Raw genomic sequence first — 8,874 nt, 5'->3', positions numbered from 1 at the left:
GGTGGAGCTACTGGGACCTCCCCTGAGCCCAGGACCAGTCCCTGAGGGTCTTATTGTGCTCAGGTCCAAGCCTTCTCCAAGCCAACTCAAGCTGGTAAGGAAGGGGCCAGTTCAGAGCCATGGAGTCAGGTAAGGGAACAAGAAGCCGTTTCTCAGCCTTTGAGGGTGGGGTCTGCACTCCGTCTTGGCTCCCTGAGACCCAAGTGACCCCGGCTTGCCCACCAGGCAGCAGCCACACACCTCCTGTTCCATCCTTCACCCACACCTGCTTGGGAGCAGAAGCAGACCAAAGTCAGCCCCACCCCTGCCCTGCAGACCCATGCCAGTGGACCAATGGTGTCACCTTAGCAACTTGCCATGCAAACATCTGACAAATGCCAGCTCCCCTCCATCCTGCCACCTACCACTTTCCACATGCATGCCACTTGCCCAGAGTTGGCCACATTTCCCATATGTGTTAAGGAAGCAAGTCCCTGGGTCCTGAACCCATATCTAGGGTAGGGCCCAGGAATTAGCAGTGTAAGAAGCACCCTCAGACCTCACTGTCATAAAACAAGATATCTGTGCAATTACCTTCGCACATGACTCTGAGACTCTCCCAGCCCTTTTTGACAGGTCAGTACTGCCTGGCATCCTGCGTGGAACCATAAAAATCCCCCAAGTGCCCATTCTCTAACTGTGAGCTGCTGTCAGCCTCTTCTCAATGAGGAACTGACTTGACCCTCATTAGCCACTGCCAACTTAATAAAGCCCACAAGACTATTTAATGCCCTCAACTACCAATTAGTTGTGAAGTGCCCCAAGAAGATGTTCGCACAATGCCCATGGCTTGCATGGGTGCCCCTGGCGTATGTCAATATATGGGTCAAAGAGCCTTGATAATTGCCCAGGATACCCCAAAGTTCACTTTGTTAGCAAGCCTCATGCAAAGCAAGTCAGCAGCAGTAGCAGAGTAATTAGCAGCTCTAATTGAAAGACTAGCTCCCTAATAATCCTGCAGAGCCTGGCATCTGGGTCTTGTTGCTCCTAGAAGGTGTCACCCCACATGTGGGCTGCCCTGTGCTCCAGCACCACCGCTCAGAGCCAGGCAGGATCGCATGTGTAAAATCTGTAACTCTCCTGTTTACTGCCTGTTTGTCCAGAGGCCCCCGGGAAGGTCCTGATTATGGAAGAGCTTTGATTTTTTTCCCACCCCATGCTGTTTGACATATTTAACTTTGCAAGTATAAGATACATAGAAAACACAAGGCAGAAAATAGCTGATGTGGACTGCCCTGCTATCTCCATCAGTGAAACTTTTAAGGAAAACTTCCCCCAGATCAGCCCTGAAGGGGCAGCGTGAATCCTCTGGATTCTCCCCACCACCCTTTCTATATTTACACGCAACGACAAGAGAACTCGCTCCAGGGACCCGGCTGAGCAGCTGCACCTGCCCTTGGTGCTGTCAGCGTCATCTGAGGGTGAAAGTCCTCCTGGCTCCTTTCTCTTTTAACTCCCAGAATGTGCCCAAGATGAATCACTCCTGTGTCTCCACCCTGTTTGGGGGGGTCTCTGGTCCCATTTCTTGTTGGGTCAAGGTTTTTCTTGCTTGGCAAGGTTGGGTTTTAGACACAGGAAGAAAAGTGAGCAGGTGGGTCAGCCTCTGAAGCCTCTCCAGTCTGGCTCTCCTTATTACTTTGGCCTCGGACATTTGAAATCACAGTGTCATAAAAACTGACTGTTTCTGTCTACTTGGGAAGCAAGGTGTAGCCCTGCCACCCTGCACTCCTAGTGCCTGCTGCCACCTCAGAACTTAATGAAGTTTCTAGCAGCGAGTTCTCTCCTGGCCTCCACCTATGCCTGCCACATGTCAGGGTCCCTGCAGGACATGGTGGCCACAGAGGACAAGGAAGGCCAGTGGGGCTGGGAGAGGGTGCTCAGGGGACCAGTTAGCCACCTGGCACTCAGCAGCACTGTCTCCCTGTCCCTGGAGCCTTCCCTGACCACCGAGGCCTCCTTGACAGCCCTGGAACCTCACTCAAAAGCCTTGGAACCTCTGCCTGAGCATCACGTCACCCTTCTCAGCTCTGTGAGTCCCTACCCTGTCCCCTGCTGCACCCCTACACCCCACACAGTGCTGCTGCAGGGCAGAGGAATGGGGAGCACCTGCCCTTGTGAAGTACTCCCTGAGTCCTTTAGCCACCATCAAGATCTGTTTAAGGGCAGCAGGAAAATCCAAGAATAAATACTACAGATGAAGAAGTTATTTGTATTAAAATAAACATATTCAACTCTGCCTATCCAACACACCCTCTTCCCTACTTATCCCAACACTAAGTCTGTGCATATGAACCAGCTGATGTCGACCCTCCCGATTCGCAAGCAATCTCACGGGCTGGGTCTTAGGCGTCCACACCTCAGCCATCTGACCTGCAGTTGAGGGGCTATCACCAGACACCTCCCTCCTGTGGCTGAGACTATGCCATTGTTATCTGGGGTCAAAGCAGGTGGAGCCCAGTGTGGGGAGGGTAGGGCTGAGGGACAGGCTGGGAGAATGGGACCTTGACCCTTGAGCAGCCAGAAACCTGGGGCCCTGGGCCATACTCCTGGCCTTCATCCCCTTAAAATGCCACACACCGAGTGGACAAGTCTGCCAAAGGACCCCAGGACACGTTCCAGGGGCATCAGTAACAGCCTCTACTGCCCCCATCAGCTCCAGGCTGCTCACTCCCACCTGACCCCACCCGGCCCTGGTCCTCCAAGAGCAAGAAGGATGCTGGGGGCTGGGCCCACACCGTTCCCTGGTCCCCAGTCTGAAGAGGTGAAAAGGGGAAAAGGAAGGTGCAGCAGTCCCTCCAGGTAACCAAAACGATGCTTCTGTTCTCACTCGACCTGTCCCGTGGGGGAATGGGGAGGGGTTAGAGGGCTCAAGGGAACAGTCCAGCCCCAGGATGCTTACACTCGTTTCCACCTTCCTGTGTGTTTGATAATTTTACAATAAAGTGTGTTGGGGTAGAGGGAAAGTATGAGGAGTAAAGGCTGGCCCTGAAGAATGAATATCTGTCCTTTCTGTCCTAGCCTTCAACTGAGGGACAAACCGTCCCACGGCCATGGCGAGGAGGCCTGGCCCTTCAGTGAGTGCATCTGGCTTGCCAGCCAGAAGGGAATCCTGAGGCAGTAAGATCTGCTAGCCAAACACTGCACGACAAAGGTGTTTTGTCTCATCCGTGCTCAGGCAAGGTCATTGGATAGGAAGCGTGACCACAGGGATGCTGGGATGTCCAAGTGTTTTCTTAGTGTGGCGAGTGGCTTTCCAATAGAACTCTTTCTTCTCATGAACTCCCACACAGGCCTCTGCTACAGAAACTGGGGAAAGGCGTCCCAGGTTGCTACAAGGAAGAGCCTGGAATTCTCCGCCTGCCCTTCCTGCAGAAGGCCTCCAGCAACACCAGTGAGAGCCACTGGCCTGCAGAGGCCTCTGCCCTGCGACACAGGGGTGTGCGGCTCGGCTGCCTCTCAGGCTCACCTGGCACCGGGGCTGGAGGTATAGCTGCCTGGGCCCAGGGCCAACCCCACCTGTGTTTCATAGCCATTGGGGGGCAGGCATTGTGTGGTGTCCACATGGACTCCAGGGGTCCCGCCAGGAAAGATCCAGTCCCTTGAACCTGCGAAAGGACACAGCCAAGCAGAGGTTCTGCTGAGCAGAGGCCCTGTCCATCCTTCTCAGGGCTTCCTGTGAGCCCTGAATCCCCAGGGTCCTGGACATCCACACAGGTGCCTCTCAGCCCCACTCCGCCATCCCACAGGTGTTTGGAACAGGAAATTTTTTTTTTTTTTTTTTTTTTTTTAGACAGAGTTTAGCTCTTGTCACCCAGGCTGGAGTGCAGTGACATAATCTCAGCTCACTGCAACCTCTGTCTCCCAGGTTCCAGCAATTCTCCTGCTTCAGCCTCCTGAGTAGCTGGGATTACAGGTGCTTGCCACCACACTCGACTAATTTTTTTGTGCTTTTAGTAGAGATGGGATTTCACCATGTTGGCCAGGCTGGTCTTGAATTCCTAACCTCAGCTGATCCACCCACCTCAGCCTCCCAAAGTGCTGGGATTACAGGCATGAGCCACCTCACCTGGCCCGGAAATTGCTTTTTATGTGACACCAGGACCGAAATGCATCTTCCTTCAACGCTTCAGTACACTAGTCAAAATAAACACAGTTAACTGACATTTCCATTGTTCATGAGAAAGTCTACCTCTGGAATGCAGGCTTTTGGTTTAGGGTTTTGGTTTTGAGCCGCCTATCAGGGAATTCAATCAACCCTAAGTCTACAGGCTCAGAGCCCTGGAGACCCAGTGGACCAGGGATATAGGGAGGGTTTTTCTCTTCCCAAGATGGAAAAGTGCTGGTCTGTGCATGTTTTCTGAAAGATGCAGTTCCACTGACACCTTCTCCTGCATCTTGAGGAGCTTGTGAACGCACACCCAGCGAAGAAAGACCCGCTTTCTGAGCTGCATTCAGATGATTCATGCATTCAGCATGGGGAAGCCGGAGTCTGTGTCTGTGATGAGTGCAAGCCTGCACAGCAGCATCAAGACCAGGAGGCTCGGTGCCTCTGGGCCCACCCTGGCCCATGGCAGCACTGCTGGCAGGAGACCTGAGGGAGGCCATGGCCTGGCACAGCTGCCAGACCTGTACGGAGAGCCCAACACAGGCAGAGCAGCCCCAGCTCTGTCACGGACCTGTCTGAAGCCCCAGCAAGGAGGAGGAGCTGGTGAACAGAGCACCGAGGCCTGGATCAGGATTCTTCTCCTCATTGTGCTCATCTGCAAAATGGGGCTAAGAGAGGCGGCCACGCATTCTTTGTTTGTGGAGCACCTGCCGTGTGCGCTGCTCCTGCAGCTGAGGAATCTGCTGTAAAGACCACAGGTTCACTTCCACCTCCCAATACCCGTCCCCAGAGACTCTCAGCTTGCCCCGCTCTTTTGAAAGTTCTTCTGTCGTGACCCACGGGTAGAGAACAGTGAGCGCTCCATCATTACGGTTCAGATCAGAACACTTTCAAAAGCGGAAACACTGTCATTAGTCCCAGCACTGGGGCAGCAGGCACGAGCAAGGACTATCCTGAGAAGCTGGTGTCGTCCAAGCCTGGGGCTTTGGAAAAGCCCTCCACAGCCCCAAAAGTGCTCCCCTCCTTTCCTGAAGGACCTTTGTCGTGGTGCAGAGGTGTTAACCCCATCATCAGAAACGAGGTTCACAACACAAATACACCTGGGAGAGGTCAGGAGCTGATCTGAGTTCCTGCCCACACTCAGGCTTTGACTGGCAGGGTCAGGGGCACATAGTGGGAAAGGGGCAGGGTCGACCCAAAGGGAGAAATGCTGCGGAAACACAAACCTGAGTCTGAAGACAGACCCCAGCCCCCTGCAGCCCCAAGTGCATTTACCTCTCAAAGCGTTTAGAGCCTCCTGGCCCATCAACAGGAGCATTTGAGATCAGTGAGAACGTTCTGTCTGTCCATCCACACATGCTGGCATCTGAGCCCAGAAGGCAGGCCCTCACCCCTTCACTCCATGCGGCCTGAGGCTCCTGGCAGGCTCTCAGTTCTCAGGGGGACCTCTGGCCTCAAGGCCTAGCAGGAGAAGCAGAGAGGCCACTTGCAGCAGGTTGCTGCTACCCCACCCATATGTCTTCACCTCTGTAGGCTTTGAAAAGGACACACACGTGTGAAGATATGTTTCATTTAGTCGTGAGCAGGTAACTGTGTCCTGTCTGTATTGGTGGAGGACGAGCAGGGCTTAGCAACAATCCTTTTTTGGGCTAACACTTGCCAGGCCGCCCCCACTCTTTGTTGGCTAAACTGTGGATGTCCTAAAGAAAACGGAGGACAAGGCATTGAAATAAAATAAATGAGGAGCAGTTAGAGTGGCCTACAGAACCACCAGCCCAGAAGAGGAACTCTTGTCATTCTTAGGCCTCCTCCATGTGCCGCACCCGAGGTCACAGCCTGCCTGGGACGTCACACACCCAGTGGTTCATTCAGGTGGAATACAAAGGCCTGGCCATTTAGACCGAACTCAAGGCAACTCCCAGGAGTCATTCCGGCTCCAGAGCTCCATCACTAGGCCCCTGTGGCAGCTCTGCACATGGCTCCCCGCAATCCTGAGAGCCCTGCTTAGGAAACGCCTGCATGCAACCTCCATCTCAGAGTCCGCTTCTGGGGAACTTAACCTGCCGCAGTAGGCACTCAAAGATGTGCTGACGGATGATGCACTCAAGATGTTGTGTATGGGCCGGGTGCGGAGGCTCACGCCTGTAATCCCAGCACTTTGGGAGGCCAAGGCAGGAGGATCATGAGGTCAGGAGATCGAGACCATCCTGGCTAACATGGTGAAACCCCATCTCCACTAAAAAATACAAAAAAAAATAGCTGGGTGTGGTGGCGGGCGCCTGTAGTCCCAGCTACTTGGGAGGCTGAGGCAGGAGAACGGTGTGAACCCAGGAGGTGAAGCTTGCAGTGAGCCAAGATCGCGCCACTGCACTCCAGCCTGGGTGACAGGGAAAGACTCTGTCTCAAAAGATGTTCTGCATGTGCATGTGCATATGAATGCATGAGTCTGTGAGTGCAAGTGTGCATATTGCTACATTCACGTACAGGCACGTGTGTGTGCATTTGTGTGTATGTGTGTGTGCATGCTACCTAATGGCCCAGTCTGGCAAAGTCTGGATCCCCAAACAAAAGGAACTGGTAAACATCCCACAGCAGCAGCACTTCCCTATGTCATTTTTCCTGGCAATCCTGTGGCTTTAAAGATTTCAAATATGAAGAAAGTCCCAACCTCCTAAGAAACATCAGTCATGGTAAACCTTCAACGTCTTGCATCTTGTTTAAACATGGCTAACTCCGGCTGCAGCTGGCCTCACCCGTGCAGGGGCAATCTCGCAGCACCAGCTTGAAATTGATGTGAAGGTTAATCAAGGGATATCATTTCTCCAACTAAGTTTTGTGGAAATGAAAGGGGCCTGTCAGAGCCCAACTTACTACAAATTCTCCATACAGACAAGAGGTGGCAGATTCATCTTGGTGCTCAGGCAGACACTCGGCAAAAACGTTCTCATCAGTCACTTCTTCCTAGGGCACACAAATCCATGCGTCCTCCATGGGAAGCAGGGAAGGAGCCACAGGAGAGGCGATGACCTCAGAAAGAGATGGCAGTGTTGCTGTCACACGAACTCAGGACAGCACAGTGCAGGGAGTAGCTCCTTCCCTTCCCAGATGCAGCAGCTCCTGCGATTGTCTCTGGAGTCCCAGCATGGGCAGCCCTGGGCTCCCCTACGCAAGCAGAGCCATCCTGAAGGCCACACCCATTGTCCCAATCGACCAACACCATCAGTGTGGCCAAGGAACGACGCCCAGGCCCCATGGCCCTGCCCCAAGCATTAGTCTGCTCGTGTCCTCAGGAAGCTCTGAGCCTAGCAGGGGATCCCAGTGAGTTGGGAAGGAGACACTGGGGGCTTCTTAAGCTCAGAAGAAAAAAGGCAGCCAAGTGGCTTGGGAGCTTCAGGGTTTCCTGGGAGAGGGGACATCTCATGGTACATGGCTCCCTTATGGGGTAGAAGCAATAGTGCAAAGACAGAGAGGATGGGACATGTTTGGGTACTCCCTGGACAGGCATCGAGGAAGCTGGTGTGCTTGGAGTGTAGAAGTCCAGGAGGCGTAGCTGAGGAATCAGCTGGCAGAGGTGCCAGGCAGCTGAGGGTGGGCGCCTGGGGCAGGCTGGGGGATCTGCTACTCCATCCCACACCAGCTCACCCTTGCACAACTTAATACAGAGAGCAACGCACACTCCCCGTCCTGCCGCTGCTGAGCGCTGGCCTGCTAGCCACAGCACGCTGTCAACTGCAGGCTGACCTTACTCCACGTGGCCTCTTCCTGCCATTAACATTCTGTCATTCTGTTTCCAGGGGAAACACTTTTTTTTTTAGAAGGAGTCTCATTCTGTCGTCCAGGCTGGAGTGCAGTGGGGCCATCTCAGTTCACTACAACCTTCGCCTCCCGGGTTCAAGCAATTCTTGTGCCTCAACCTCCAGAGTAACTGGGATTACAGGCACGTGCCACCACACCCAGCTAATTTTTGTATTTTTTGTAGAGACAGGGTTTCACCATTTTGGCCAGGCTGGTCTCGAAATTCTGACCTCAGGTGATCCGCCCACCCTGGCCTCCCAAAGTGCTGGGATTACAGGTGTGAGCCACCGGCCCTGGCCTCCAGGAAAAGGACTTTATTGCAGCAAATTGTACAATAGCTTTCCAAAAAATACACAAACATAGGATACTTTAATATGTAAGTACACTCTGGTTTTAAAATGCACGTTTTACCATGAGTTGAAGGTAGATTAGCCCTTGTGGTTTCTTCTGCTGTGTAACAAACCTCATAAATCTTAGGGGCTTGAAACGAAAACACTTATTAGCCTTCTCACAAACTTCCAGTTTGGACAGGGTGTGGCCGCTCTGTGTTCCTTAAAATACCAGTCCAGTGAGTTTGGAGACCGTGAACAATTAATTCTGAGGCTGGCTGGTCTCAGTGGGCAGTGTGCTGGTTGTGGTGGCTGCAGGCTGTGAGATCGCATGGGAGCCACGGGCTGTGTGATCGTATGAGGGCTGTGAGATCACGTCGGGGCTGTGGGCTGTGAGATCACATGGGGGCTGCGGGCTGTGAGATCGTGTGGGGGCTGCGGGCTGTGAGATCCTGTGGGGCTGCTGGCTGTGAGATCTCGTGGGGGCTGTGGGCTGTGAGATCACGTGGGGGCTGTGGGCTGTGAGATCACAAGGGGGCTGTGGGCTGTGTGATCCTGTGGGGGCTGCGGGTTGTGAGATCGCGTGGGGGCTGCGGGCTGTCAGAC

This window comes from Rhinopithecus bieti, unplaced genomic scaffold (assembly GCF_001698545.2).
Source record: "Rhinopithecus bieti isolate Rb0 unplaced genomic scaffold, ASM169854v2 scaffold_56174, whole genome shotgun sequence".
In the NCBI taxonomy this organism is placed as follows: Eukaryota; Metazoa; Chordata; class Mammalia; order Primates; family Cercopithecidae; genus Rhinopithecus; species Rhinopithecus bieti.
Note: the sequence above shows the minus strand (reverse complement) of the source record.